General features: G+C 41.9%; 1 long non-coding RNA gene across 1 annotated transcript; it reads right to left on the bottom strand.

Moving 5' to 3' along the window:
- Window positions 1-317: 317 nt before the first annotated feature.
- Window positions 318-13,658, bottom strand: LOC120595447 (uncharacterized). Its single transcript, XR_005650828.1, has 3 exons — window positions 13,064-13,658; window positions 1,427-1,545; window positions 318-395 (listed from the first exon to the last, which is right to left on the bottom strand). It is a non-coding gene; the product is annotated as an uncharacterized LOC120595447 (long non-coding RNA).
- Window positions 13,659-14,906: the final 1,248 nt, after the last annotated feature.

Genomic DNA, 14,906 nt, shown 5'->3' with positions numbered 1-14,906 from the left:
AGTAGCCACATAAATATTTGTTTTATAAAGAAAAGGTATGAATGAGTGAATAAATGAATGAATGAATGAATGAATAAAAATTTAAAGAAGGATAAAAAATGCATTGTTCCTGGATAGATTGTGTAAGATTTAGAGAAAATAGCAGTGAAGATATGAACTTTGAGAAAGTTTGGAATAAAATCGAACATACAAATAAGTAGTTTTGACATAACTGTGTGTTTCTCCTTGAATTTCCTTACTGGCTTCTTGCTTGACTATTAACGAGGGGGATAGCTCCGGACAGTGGCTTTCATCCAGCGAGGTCCCTGGGTACCGAAGATCACGGCTTGGGTCACAGTACTCGCCGTTAACAGTGTGGCCTCCCCATCCCCTCACCCTCGGTCTCTGGTCCTCAGCTGAAACATAAAGGGCCAAATGCTCTTACGTATCTCATTTCACTCTAATGAAATACGAATAATCTTTGTTAATTCTTTCACGCAACTACTATTTACTCAGCGCCCGCCGTAAACCAGGCATGTTAAATCAGGAAATGGAGTTCAGAAGTTCATTTCTCCCTTATTCAGTAATGCCTATGACTTTATCTTGGATAAAAGAAAAAGAACAGTATCATTCCTTTGAGGTAAGGATGAGCCCCGCTCCCTAGCGATGGGAGGGATAGGAAGGCAGAGCGCAGCGGGCAACAGTAGCGATGATATCTTGTTTCTCTTAAAAGGGAAAACAGCCCCAAACACATTGGACTGATAGGTTCTTGTGTGTTCAACCCTGGGACTCAGTATTTTGGGTCTTTCTATTTTCTTCCTCCTTGAAGAGCACAAAGTCAGTGCCACGCCCATGTGTGTGTTTGTGTGTGCGCACACACACACGTGTGAGGGTGTTTACATGTATAGTGAATGTGCGTAGGTATGTATTTGATTCTGTGTACATGTGTGCTTGTGTGTGCATGCGTTTCTTAGTGGTTGCCTGTAATGATGTGGGTATGTATGATGTGTGTTTGTATGTGTATGTGTGTAGGAGTGTGTGTGGGTGCACATAAAAGCTGTTCTGGGTTTTATCTTACTCTAAAAGCTGAGTAATAACAGAAAAAGTATGAGTCAGAAAGGTGAAGGGTTAACTGTGTAATGAATATGACATTCATTCAGAAAACCGTGTTTTGTACCTGGTAAGAGGAAGCATTGAATAGCTTCTCGTAAAGTTACAATAGCCAGACCTGCAAAGGAAACCCCTCCCAGCTTGGAATTCCAGCGTGTTTCCTAGAGTTTGAAAGGTGGCCAAAAAATGACCAGGCATTTTAAAGCCAAGGGGATGCAGGGGGAAATCTGGAGTCAGGGACATAAATCCATCTTCCTTTTCCATCCTCCATTCCTCTCCCTCACTTCTGTAAACAACTTGAAGAAGAAGCCAGTAGACTTAATATTTTCTCTCTTACTTTTTCACTTTTGTTCTTCTCCTGTCTTATCTTCTCGTGTGGCCTAAGGCATAGCACAGAAGAAACCCGTAACCTGGAAGTTCAGCTCTTCTCCCACTAAATAGAATCAGTTTCCTCATCTGTCAAAAGGATGTAATAACTCTTATCTTGAAAGTAGTTGCTGTGAGCATCAGATGAGCATAGGCTTATAGCTTACAGTCTGTAAGTTGTGCAGAAGTTGGAAACACCCCTGGTTTGTTCATTTTGTCCATCCAGTGTTTAGCACAGTGGTATTTAATAAACCGTTAAGTGCTGTCATAAAATCATCTGCTGATAATGGTGAAAGAGAAGTAGGGAGGAATTCCTCTAATTCATATTCTACAGGTATTTTAAGAGAGGGTGGGAAGGAAAAAAAGAGATGGTCTGGATGGGAGACGGAGGCTGGAGTCAGCAAGACGGGCTGCGGCCAGCTCATGCTTACAGAGACTGGCCCCCTACTTCACTGACGGCCCCCTCCTCCAGTAAGTCCCTCCTCCCCTTCTGTACCCCAGGCATCTCACACACAGATCCCTCAATTGGCCAAAAGAGGGTGCTCCTCTTATGAGCTTGACACTGACATTGATGTGGTCTGATCTGCCCCTCATCGTGGGGAAAATAAGGCCTTTGTAGATGAAGCCTACCCAGGCTCATCTTCCTACCCAAGTATATATATATTCAGGTCCTGGTATTAATAAGATTTATCTATAAAAACAATATCAGACACTTATAGTTTCATTAAAATAAAATACACAGTAGAACATAAAACTAATGATCTGATATCATAAAATGTTCCAGTGAGCCTTCCTACAGACAGACAAAATTGTGGATGGCTACCCAAACAAGGCCCCAAAATACTTATCACTCCCCCAGATGACTTGCCAAATTTAGGAGAGCAAGCCACATACACACTCTCTTTCCCGTGCCAGGCACTACTCTGCTTGGACTCCAACAGCCTGAACGATCCACAATCATTACAATACGGATTTTTCCTTGCTTAGGGGTGGTTTATAATTTCCTTAAGTGACCTCATTTCATTTATGCCTCAAGCATTCCATCCTCAGTAAGTATATGTCAGGCTTGGTTAGGAGCTCAAGGCTCAGCGATAAATAGGACAGAATTATTTCCCTTCCGAAGCTCACCGAGATACAGTGATTTCTCTATTGTCAACAACTAGCTGCATCGTTTTCTTCTTCTGTTCTAAACACCACGTGAGGCCTTAAGTTTCTCTGCCTCATTTAGTTCCCACCACAGCCCTGTGTGGTAGGTATTCTCATTAGATCTGCCTTAAATATGAAGAACTAAAGGTGGAAATGGTTACATAACTTGCCCCAAATCAGTCAAGCGACTGATAAGGGGGTCGAAATTTAAATTTCGTCTGACTCCAAAACTGGAAGTCACTTCTGTACTACGAAAGAGAAATGATTAAAATGGAATAGAACCATCTCAAGGATCATAGAAGTAGAGGGAGAAATACCCGAATAGAAGCTTTCAGTGAAAAAAGATAAGCGAAGGCCTTCTAGGCAGAAGAGACGGCATGTACGGAACACCTCGAAATTATAAAAGTTCCTGCTGTGTTCTGAGACTCTGATGGCAAAGTCGTGGGGTGAATGCCACCCCGCCCCCCACCTCCCAGTGGGGCTGGGTGGTGGCGAAAGGATGTGGATGGAAACGAGGCTAGAAAGAGTCAATCAGAACTTGCATGGCCATCTCCTCAATGCCGAAGAGGGCCTCGATCTTTGCATGTGCTTGGGAGTTGAGACGGCCTGGTGATTTAGAGTTGCAAATGTGAACAAGTTCGTGATTATCGTGATGAGTCAAATCGGATCAGCGCTTCCAAGTCATGAGGCACGTTTTCCTGTGTGGCTCAGGTTTGACCTTAGAACATGGCACCTATGGTCCGTCTGATGTGTTTTCTGCAAGAGCATCAGCATCACAGTGGTCCAGATGGAACCATGTATAAGTTACAAGGTGATAGTTACAGAGTGGGGGGGAGGTGGAGAACCTTTCCCAGCTATTTACATTTGATCGAAAATGTGATTGCCTTCACCCACTTACCATGACCCGTAAAACGGAACTGCAGATACGATCTTCCCATTCTAGTTACCAAGGGATCTCAGAAGACAAATTCTAGGTACACAGAGTCATGGACTCGGAAGTCACCATCTGAACATATTTATTTGGAGGAAGAAAGTTTAAGCTATCCAGTAGAGGGGATGTTTAAGATACTTTTTTTCCTTTTCTCTATAAATGTTATCCAGCCATCACCTTTTTTATTTGCTATATTTCATACTTACAAAGTAGTAATCTGTACGTGGTACTTTGTTTTTTTTGTTTTGTTTTAAGTGTACAACCTGATGATTAGATATACATATACATTGTAGAATGATTACCAAGATCAAGATAATTAACGCCTCTATCGCTTCACATAGTTAACTAGGTAACCCTCATGTGTGTGTATGTGTGTGTGTGTGTGTGTGTGTGTGTAAGAACATTTAAGGTCCACTCTCAACAACTATCAAGTATACAATACCTTGTTATTAACTATAGTCACCGCAATGTACATTAGATCTTCAGAGCTTACTTTTCTTGTAAATGAAAACGTGTGCCCTTTGTCCCACATCACGCCAGGTGGTATGCTGAAAAAAGTCTCTGCATACCAGGGATGGTGCCTGAACCTGGCTGGGAAATTGTGACATCAGCGAAGGTACGTGGGTGTCCTCACCTCTGTGTCTCAAAATGTCCAGCTCTCAGCTTGAATGTTTTCCCCCGAGAAATCCCCATTGAAAACAGAAACCAGAACTATGAACTAAAAGAAAAATATCTATTTGAATTTTTCTTCCAGCGAACTGCCTTTTTAGCTATTTTAGTATATTTTCTTGGTGGCTGAAGCATAGCAGAGATGTGCCTCTTTCCCACGGACATCATATTTCTTCGAATAATGCACGAAGTAGCACACATTATGGGGCATTTAGCGTACAACATCAAACCCACTAGAGGAAACGTGGGTTGGGGAGCAGGGAGAAGCAGTGGGTACCATCCCACGTGGGGATCCAGTACTCAGAGGTCACCAGGTAACATCAGGTGATGTGTGAGAGTGTCACAGGGGAGAGTCTCTTCTCTCCTGCGGATTGACTGCCACCCCTGCATCCCACTAATTCTGGAAGATGAATGAGCGAGATCCTCAGTGCTGTGCACTGATCAGTTATTACTGATGAATCATGGAACTGCAGAGTTGAAAATTGGACGAAAAGTCAAGAGGACGTCTGAGCCAACTTTCTGACTGGTAGCAGCTGGTGATGGGTTATTATGTTGATTTCGGAGACCAGGCAACCGGCACCCAGAGGTGTTCAGGCTTCCCCCTCCGTCCGGAGGTCAGCTCCAGGGACCAGGCTGCCAGCTCTGACGGGAAGGATTCTCTTCCCATTATCACACATACCTTCTCAACTCATCAGCTTGCTGATTAAAATCTGGGTCGTACAGAAAATCTGCACCGTAGCCAAGCCTACGGCCATGGAAAACACAAGCTTCCCCTCCACACACATACCTTTGAAGGGTGTACTACAAATGTGGAACAGATCATCACCCTTGGGGCTTAGCTGTGGGAGTTTCTAATACTCAGAGCAACATAAGCAAAACTGCCTCGCTTTGCATAGCCGAACACAGCACAGAGAAAAATCATATGGGTGCTCTGTTCTCATTCGTAGCCAGATATTTTAAATACTCTTTTTTTACACATTATAAAAACAATACCTGCCTGTTGTGAAAATAAAAGCTAAATATAATGACACTCTTTCAAAAATATAATTCTACAATTACAAAAGTCATTAACCCTGTAGTGTACAACAGGAGTCAGCACATTTTAAAGAACTAGATGGTAAATATTTTAGGCTTCGAGGACCTCTGGGCTCCATCACAACTACTCGATTCTGCCATGATAGCACCAAACAGCCAGCAGTGACACATAAAGAATGAGTGAGGCAGCATTTCAGTTATTCACAAAAACAGGCAGCAGGAAGGATTCGGTCCACGGGCTGCGTTTGCCGACCCCTGGCAGATGAAATTTAGAATTTTTTTTTCTATGAATATCACATCATGTGTACAACTGCATATCCTGCATTTTTCACTTTATCTTGTATCATAAAATACTTTCTCAAGGTATCGAACATTCTTTACACAATATCCTACATTCGACAGGTGTATATTATTCATTTCGTGAATATGCCCAGATTTGCTGACCACTGCGCATCTGGATGTTTCACGGTCTCTTACAGTTTCATATACTGTGATGACCTTCTGTATGCAGGTGCACCTGGGAGGTATGGCGGGTTGGGTTCTAGACACCACAACAGAGCAAGTATCACAATAAAGTGGGTCACAATTTTTGTGCTTCTGGAGGGCCTTTCCTTCAGTTCGTAAAAATCACAACATAGGTGAAGCACGATAAAGCAAAGTGCAATAAATTTCGGGATGGCCAGACATTCCATTTTTGTCTGCGATTCAGGTTATTTTCGTAGGATAGATTTCTAGAAGTGGAAGTTTAAAAAAATATTTTTAGAAAATATGGCCAGTTTTTGGTCTCATCTCTGGGAGCCAACTTACTCTCTGTATGAGAGCTCTGTATGAAACTGCCCCTTTCTCTATCACCACCCCGACACTGAAGATTACCACTTTGTTAATCATTGCTAATTTGATAAAAACCAGAATATCTCAGGCATGTGAGGAACTGTACAAACATGGTTGTCAGGTGGCTCAGCCTCCTCATCCTTCGCTCACACGGATGACTACAGCAGGAGGGAATGCTGAAAGATCACAGCCCCCTCCTTTCCTGCACCCTCCAAATCTCCCTGCAGAGAATGGAACCCATTATCTCTGTGAAGGTTCCTTCCCTCTTCCTGCCCCTCTCACGTCTGGACTGAATACAAAGCCCCTGGCTTCCTGTTTCTTTCCCCAAAAAAGGTCCTAAATATCCATTTCGAATTAACCCTTTATTTGCTTTTTGCTTCTCTATCTCATTTCAACTCCAAACCCTTTACTGACATTTTCTTATTATCTCAAAATGAGTTTTATTTTGTTTTTTTTTTTTCTCTTGGGGAGCTGAGTGAAAGAAGTGAAGGGATTAAGAAGTACAAATTGGTAGTTACCAAATAGTCACTAGTCGGGGATATAAAGTACAGCTTAGGGAATATAGTCAAAATGAGTTTTAATGTGTTCTGCCTCTTTAAGACCCGCCCCCTCCTCCACTTTGGGCCACTCTCTGACAGCTAGTTGCCTTTACTCGAGCAGGCAGGTCACATGAATGAGACGAGGCCTTGTGGACAATAGGGAGCAGTGTGGTCTGTGGTGCAGGCATTCAGATTCAAAATATTTCAACAATGTGCCAGCCCCAGAAGTCAGGTCTACGGACAAGATCAAGCCTGTAGGATCATCCTTTGGAATCCATGTTCAAACTGATCAGCTCCTGCCCATTTTGTCTTTTGCATTTTTCCCAGATACTGAGCTAGGGTCAGATCAATTAGGCTCCGATGTTGGCTGTGAAACTGATTAAGTTTGTGACCTAGGAAAAGTCACTAATCCTCCATAACCTTCCATTTCTTCATCTGTAAAGTGGAGATAGTAATACCCCTATTCTGAGTTGTCGCGATAAGATGAGTCTACATTCCTGTGACTGTGTCTATCTGCTCCTTTATCTTCAGTGCCACTGACTTAGTTCTGGCTCAAACTCGTGTCTTTGCACACTAGCCATGCACACCAGGTCCTCACACCCTTCCCCTCCTTCTCTCCCTGAACTGCCCCGGTAACCGCCAGCCCTGCCCCGCACACACGTTAGAACCGCTAGTCTTTTGTTTATGATGATCCTTTCTCCTCAGATGTCCCTTTCCTCGCCAGTATCTTTAATTAAGAGAAGCTCAAATATCACCTCTCTGGTATCACCTCTTTCTCCAGTGTCGCCTCCCCCAGCCGGGGGAGGCGCATTCGGCGCACTGCAGAACATCAGTGCTGTAACAGATGTTTACTGAGCATCTGGCGCGTGCCAGGGACCGAGCCGGGCGCTGGGAATACAGCGGGAGGAGGACCGGCCCCGCTGGTTTTCTCATGCCAGTCACAGCCTCGTTTCTGCATGTCGACCAGTATGGTCATCGGAAGCCAGGGACTCGTCTACCAGACGGGGTGCTCCGTGAGGAAAAGGGTGATGTGCCATTTGTCACTTAGCCCTGAGCTGGGCACGGCATGGCACTAAGAGGATGTTTACAGAACGACTGAAGGTTTTGTGGCCAACAGGAAGCAGTGAGCTTGAGAACAGGGTAGTGTCTGATTCACCTCTGTGTTCCCCACAAGCAGCTAGCACAGAGCCTGGGAATGGAAACCCGAACTCGATAACTGGGGGGAGGGCGGGGCCATCTTGCCTCCCCGTCCCCTTTCCCTGACTCAAACCAAAGAAAATAAAATCCAGCAAAAGAGCAACTAGCCCATGGGAAGAAAACGGGCTCCCGAACCTGAATATCCCCATAAATAAGAAATACTCTATTTTATTTCTTGGAAGATGTGAGCTTCACAAGTTATAAAAAATTGATACATTTTAAAAACAACAACCATCACTGCTGATGTCTAATGTACACCTTCACCTCGCGTTGGCTGAGGAAGCTGGGGTGAAGGAGTGGTCACCTCTGGGCCTCAGTTTCCTTTTCCATAGCTGGAGATAATAAAACTTCCCCAAGTGAGTTGAGGGATAGTTATATTATGTGAGGTGAATAAGTTTTAGTGCCTAACTCCTACTCCTAGCACAGAGTAGGTTATTCAAGAAGTGTTAAGGTTTTTTTTTTTCTTCCTATTATTCTAATAATGTAGCGTGACGGCAGAATTTAAGCTTATTTTTAATCAAACTGTGTCCTATTTTTCCTCCAGTCAAAAATATAGTTTTGTATTTCAGTAGAGTCATGTCTGTAGATCGACCCTCAGAGAATTCTGAATTTTCTCAGTGTGCAGGGTGGTGCTGCGTTAAGGCACATGGTTTAGGAAAGTGTGTTAACTGGTTAAATGTTAAGTATGCTCTCTCCTCAAGGCACCTGGGTCGAATTCGTTCATTCATTCAATCATTCAACACGTTTTTGTGAAGGACTGGCCATGTGGCAGACACTGCACGGGGCATGGGGTACAGCAGAGATCAAATCTCTGCCTTCATGGAGCTGAATAGAGAATCAAAAAGTAAATGTATCAAGTTTGTAGGTAAAATGAGGAGGAGTATGATGGAGGGAAATAAAGGGTAGGAGGTGAGGATGTGCTGGAGAAGGCCGGGGTAGGGGAAGCAGGGGAGGGGAGAGATGGAATCTCTACCCACAAGACAAGTGCCTGTGGCCCAGGGAGGGACCAGCTCCATGGCTGCATGGCCCAGCGCAGAGTGAAAACGCAGGGTCTGCCATTCAAAAACCAAGTCAATGGAGATAGAGCACTAACCAAGTGTGGCTCCTTCTAAGTGCAGGGCCCTGTGCCATTGTACAAATCACACGGCCATGAGACGGCCCTGACCTTGGGCAAGGTGTAAGACTTTTCTCTGCCTTAGTTTTTAGATAGGATAGTACTAGGAAATACTGACACATTTGATAAAGGACAATGAATCTAAAGTTTTTTGCACTAGGTCCTGTGTTAAGATGGTTTGTTGCCCCCAAACACCTTGGGTCAAGCGTTCATTATCTAGGTCTCACGGAGCCCCAGAATGGAGAGGTTTGCCAAAGTTCTAACAACCTTCTGAGTATTATACAAGAGTGTGTGAGTGCACGTGTATGTGCGTGTGTGCACATGCACATGTGTGTTTTTCCACCGGGAAGTGAGCCAATAGTCTTCATCATATCTTTTAAGAGTTAGGAACCCCTTCAAACTCTTAGGGACCATTTAACCAAAGAAACGGAATTAGAAATTTCACTTATGTTGAGGGAAGCGATAATATTAATTTCTACCACATATGTGTCTCTTACGGTTATAACGTGTTCATATTTCATCTCATTTGAGTCCAGGACAAGCCACTGGGTTAGACAGAGCCAGGATTTTAGCATAATTTAAGCTCCTAAACATCCTCTGGATGGAGGGGCACTGCTGTTTCCCTCTTCAGCTTCAGCTGTGCTATTGAAAGCAAGCAGGACCACAGTTTGACCTTAAACTATTCAACTCTACTTAATTACCCATTGTAGTGGAAGCACATAAATACAGGATGTTCCTTCACTCTGCCATTCTGCTTTGCATCATTATCAAAAAGACAAATGTAATTCATGTCCAATTACTCACTCACCGCAAGGTCAGAATATTTATTTTTATCTTACTTATGATTTTTAGGATTAGGGATATCAGTATTTATTTATGGCTAACCTAAGTCAAACATCCTGTTGATATCTGTAAAGAGCCATATAGTTATAGTCACAGGTATGCTGAGTCACAAAGCACATTTGGAGTTTATGAGTTGACAAGGAAAAGGCTGTAGGGAAGTAGAGATAAGTGCCTGGGTGATCACAAGTGTCTTGTGAAATATCCACATTGTTTATTTATATTGTCCATTTATTGAACTCAATAAGGGCTGGGGAAACTGAAACTCGAAGCAAAATAGTGAGGATTTTTTTAAATTATTATTTTAAAAAAATTGATGGTGGAGATAACATTTTTGGTTAAGTTCATCACATACTCATTTTGGAAATTGTTTTCTCTTTCTAGTGGAGTAGAGCCTTGGCCAGCCTGAGAAAGACAGAGAAGGTGGAGAGATGCAGAAATAGAGAGGGCTCGTGTGACAGATTAATTTACTCAGAGATCTAAAGTGGCAATAACCGCGTCAGTCCAAAACCCCTGGAGTCAATTAATGAGATGAATTTAAAGTGGTGGCATTGAAGGGAAAACCCACACACGTATAAGTAGCGGTACTCAATTGACCTATTTCTTTCCCATTCAGATTCACTTAGTTAAATATATTTTGTTGTCTTTGGCCGCTGTCATCAAAACAGTAGTAGCTAATTGCCTGAGCTTCTCATCAGTTCTGAATCTTTGCAGGCTATTATAGGTTGTGCCTGTTATTTCATCTTCATATTTCATATCTCTGTATATGTAAAACCCACTTTGTTGTTCCTCTTGGTGTCCTTGGACAGATCAGCAGTCTGAGAATTCGGCTTCTAGATGAAATCTTACCAAGAGTTAGTATCTGTGAAACTTGGGCAAATATTTTATCTGAGTCCTGGTTCTCCTCTCTCTGAAAGGAGGATTTGGAATCGAATCATTTCTTCCATCCTTTCCTACTCCATCACTCTACATTTCTATAATTATCTCTCTAGTTTCTGTGGGACACATGGGCATTAGTAATGTGCCAGGTGACTCTCTCTAGCTTAATCAAACAAGCCAAGGTGGGGGATTTGTGAACAAAGTTTTAGAGTCTTCAGTTCAAAGAAAATGAAGCATGAGTCATGGATGTGGTACAGTCTCCAAAAGGGTCAAGTCAATGTTTGAATACATAGAAATATATTAGGTTTTAGAATGTGAAATTTCCATTTGAGTAGATCAAAAATGGTTGAATAAAGGCAGTCGCATACGATGACTCATAGTCTGTAGAGTGAGATAGAGGCGGGAACAGAAAGCCCTGCTTTGCTCTGTTCTGCTCTTAGAGACACATTTAGTAGATGGCAACAATGTTGGGAGGGGACTGAAGGGATGTCTGGTTAATGGGGGAAAATACGAAAAGGTCCTTTAAACTTAAAGATGTTAGCGGTCTCCTAATTCTGAAAGATATGTACGAAAGACAAAATAGTTCTTTATATATATATATATTTTTTTTCTTTTTTAATTAAAAGCTAAGGTAGTGACTAAAAAGTTTAGGAAGACTCAAATTCCCATAAGGGAGAACTTTTTGGTCACGGCTGCCCAGAACTGGAAGGGGCCATGTCATCTGGTTGTATAGGCGCCATGTTATCTGGTTGTATAATTGCCATGCCAGGGACGTTTAAGTGTAGGTTAAGTACAGCGACTCCAGAAGCCCAGCGTGGGGGGTATAGTCCCTTGGCTCTCAGCCTGTGGTAAGTTTGCCTCCCAGAGGACATTTGGCAATGTCTGGAGATATTTCTTGTTGTCATGAGTCTGGGGTAGATAGGAGGATATTACTGACTCCTAGTGGGTGGAAGCCATGGACGTTGCTAAACATTGTACAGTGCACAGGACAACCCTCCACCAACAAAGAATTATCTGGCCCAAATGTGCAAAGGTTGAGAAACCCCTGAAATTGATCTATCGGAGCGATGGGTATGTAGGCAATTGTTTAAAATGACATTTTAAAAAGAGTGTTAATGACATGCAGAAATGTAAATGAAAAAAGGGACATACAGCATTAAATAGTTATGAAAAAGAACACTTCCCTCTATTGGGAACCCATAAAAAGACATTGGTTTGAGAGTGTTTATCTCTGATAAGTGAGATTGCTTATGCTTTTGTTTTCTTTTGTTTATTTGTTTTCCTCTATTTTTCCAGTACTTAGAAAGTGCAAGTACTACTTTTAAATTTAAAGGCATGCAAAAAAAAATAATCTACATTGAATTTTGAAAACCTGATATGCCCCTGAGGACCTAATGGCACATGGCAATAAGAACAACAGTAATAGTAACTTCGATTTAGCTGGCTAGTGTATGTGAAGACAGGCCAGTTAATTCACTCCCAGGCAGGATGTAAACTGTTATAACCTCTTGGGAAGACACTTTGGCAATATGACTGCAGAGCCTTAAAAGTATTCATAGCCTCTGACCCAGTCATTCTAATTCTGGGAAGTGAGCCTAAGGAAATAATCAAAAAGAGGCACAAAGATGTTCATTTAAGTATGATTTATAATAGTCAAAAAAGCAATTCTAATGGCTATAAATTAAAAACAGCCTAAATGAACAGAGAAGTAGGTAAATGTTTAAATTATAAGTTTGTATAATGTAATACATAGCCACTGAAAATAATGTTTAAAATGATTATTTGATGGTGTGGGAAAATACTTGTGATATACAGTTAACTTTAAAATAGTAAGTGTCTAAAATACCTAAAAAGGATGACCCCAGCAATCAAAGTATACAAAGAAACAAAAAAGTTTTGAAGGAAATATGTTTAAATGTTAATGGAAAGTAAACATTGTTAAGGTGCGGGCTATGAATAGCTTTTATTGTCTTCCTTTTTAATATTTTATGGCTTTCTCAAATTATGTAAAATGAAAAACATAATTGTTATAACCGTGTAAAACATTGGTAAGATTTATCAAATGCCAAATCTGAGTTCGTTGCAATTGTGCATTTTTGGAAAATCATCTAATTTAATGTTATAACTCCTTTCGCGATGGTAGGTACCATCCTGCCCATTTCATAGATGAGAAAACTGGGACTGACACTTTACTCTCCATGTCATCTCTTAGATATTGTTGCTTCCAAGAAGCTCTCCTTGACCTTCCAAGTCTGGTTAAGTTACTTTCTTTCTGAGTCATCTTTCTAGGGTTTGGGGGTTTTTTGTTTTGTTTTGTTTTGTTTTGTTTTGTTTTGTTTTACATTGTTTATAAAGATAGTGCCTAGTAAGTCTATGTCACAAATTATTTTTGACCTGATTGAATGGATAAAGAAATGAATAACTTACCCAAGCTTGGGTATTGGCAGGGGTGGCCAGGTCAATCCAACTTCAAAGTCAGTGTTATCATTGACTGCTCCAGATGGCTCATGAAGCCCGAAGTTCATTGCTGGCACCTTTCCCAGCGTGCAGGACGTACTGTTGGAGCAGAGTGGAGCCTGGCCTGGAAGTTACACATTTATCCAGCTCTGACGTCTGAATGCCTTCAAAGAGCAGCATGGACTTTTGTCAGTGAATCGTGAGCTTTTTCGCAATGCTGACATGACAGCCTGTAACGATTATTGCTCTTGTTTCCCTTTGAAATTTCATGTTCGTTTACTTAACAGGGCATTACTAATCTGGAAGGAGGGAGTGGGTGAAGAGCCCTATTTGTAAAGAGGATAACAGGTTAATGAAAAAAAGCAGAGGTATGTGTAGGTGATAGTGTTTCCACAAGGCTGTGTTCCATGGGGGCGATTTAAGGGCGAGCCTTGGCTGGCTGGTCATAATAAGAGCCTCGTTACAGAGGGGATTTACGTGGCAATTACCATAGTTCTTGCTAGTGGGCTACAATGTTTTAGGGCTCCCTGGATACTTAAGATTAATGTGTGAATCAGTAGTGTTATTGTTGCAAGATCTCCGTGTGAAGGGGAGCCATTTGAGACAGGAATTTTTATCCCTTATCAGAACATAAAATATCTCACAGTCCACAGAACACCAGTGCCTATGGCTCGTAGCTGCCCTCCAAACAAGCTAAGCATCATGTTGATTGAGTTTTTCCTTGGCGGCTAGAATGCATAAATCAGTCTAGAGCTACTTTTGCTCGTCCAGGTAATGTGATTAAAATAGGAATTAGACATGTTCAATCATTCAGATGAGGAACTAAAATCACCAACCTGAGCAAAGCAGATGATTATAGAGAATTTACTATGTAAATGGTAGATCGGGGCTGCAATCAAGGGCTTTTCATGTACCCTAGAGCAGATCCATAGAATTCTCTGCCAACTTGCCATGTTTGTATTCTGGTGTATTCATTGGGAATCTCAATCCTGAATGTCAAGGAGTTTTGGGGAATCGATGGATTGAGTGCTAAATATATACCTGACCAAAATTAATTTGGTGAATCAGTAATTCCCAGGAATCACACTGTGAGAGAACTAAAAGGACTAATTGATTTCTCTCTTAGTACGTTTCCTTAAACCTGGATATCTAGTGAGAGGGGGAGGCAGGAGGGGGTGCAGTGAAGATGTGGCAAAGTCCAAGAAATTTTCCTCCAAGAGAGAAGTCAAAATGAGTAGCACTCATTCATAAATCACTTTGAGACCTAAATCATCTAGTCGATGGGATCAGTGTATTAGCTCCTCCCCCTGCCCCCCACAGATTAAGTCTTAACGCCATCTGAGCAGAGATGAAAGGAGGACCTAGAAGTGGGGAAAATGGTTTTGTATGACTTCTAAACAATCAGCTAGAACACTGAGAAATGCCACTGAGACAAGAAGTCACTTTAAAGGGTGTTGGTGACATCGAGACGCCGGTACAGAACAGTATAGAATGTGTAAATGTCTGAATCCCACCTTTCTTCACAACCACCCCTCACCGTTCTATCTCTGAAAGCAAAGAATGAAGAGATTGGAGATGTTTCTAGCTTAATTTTCCAGATGATAAAATGAAAGTTTAGATGTGGTAAGCTAGATGCCTAAAATTAGTTAGCTAGAAAGTGACAAAGTCCAGATTCCAGCCAAGGTCTGCATGTCTCCAAAGCTAACACACGTAACCACCACACTGCAGAGTCCATTACATTTGTAGGGAAAAGGCAGGCTTAAATCGAAGAAAATCTAATTCCTGCTCCATTTGGCAAGTGAGAAATTTTCTA

Source organism: Pteropus medius, unplaced genomic scaffold, assembly GCF_902729225.1.
Source record: "Pteropus medius unplaced genomic scaffold, Ma_sr-lr_union100, whole genome shotgun sequence".
NCBI lineage: Eukaryota > Metazoa > Chordata > Mammalia > Chiroptera > Pteropodidae > Pteropus > Pteropus medius.
Note: the sequence above shows the minus strand (reverse complement) of the source record. Positions and strands in the feature narration are given on the sequence as shown.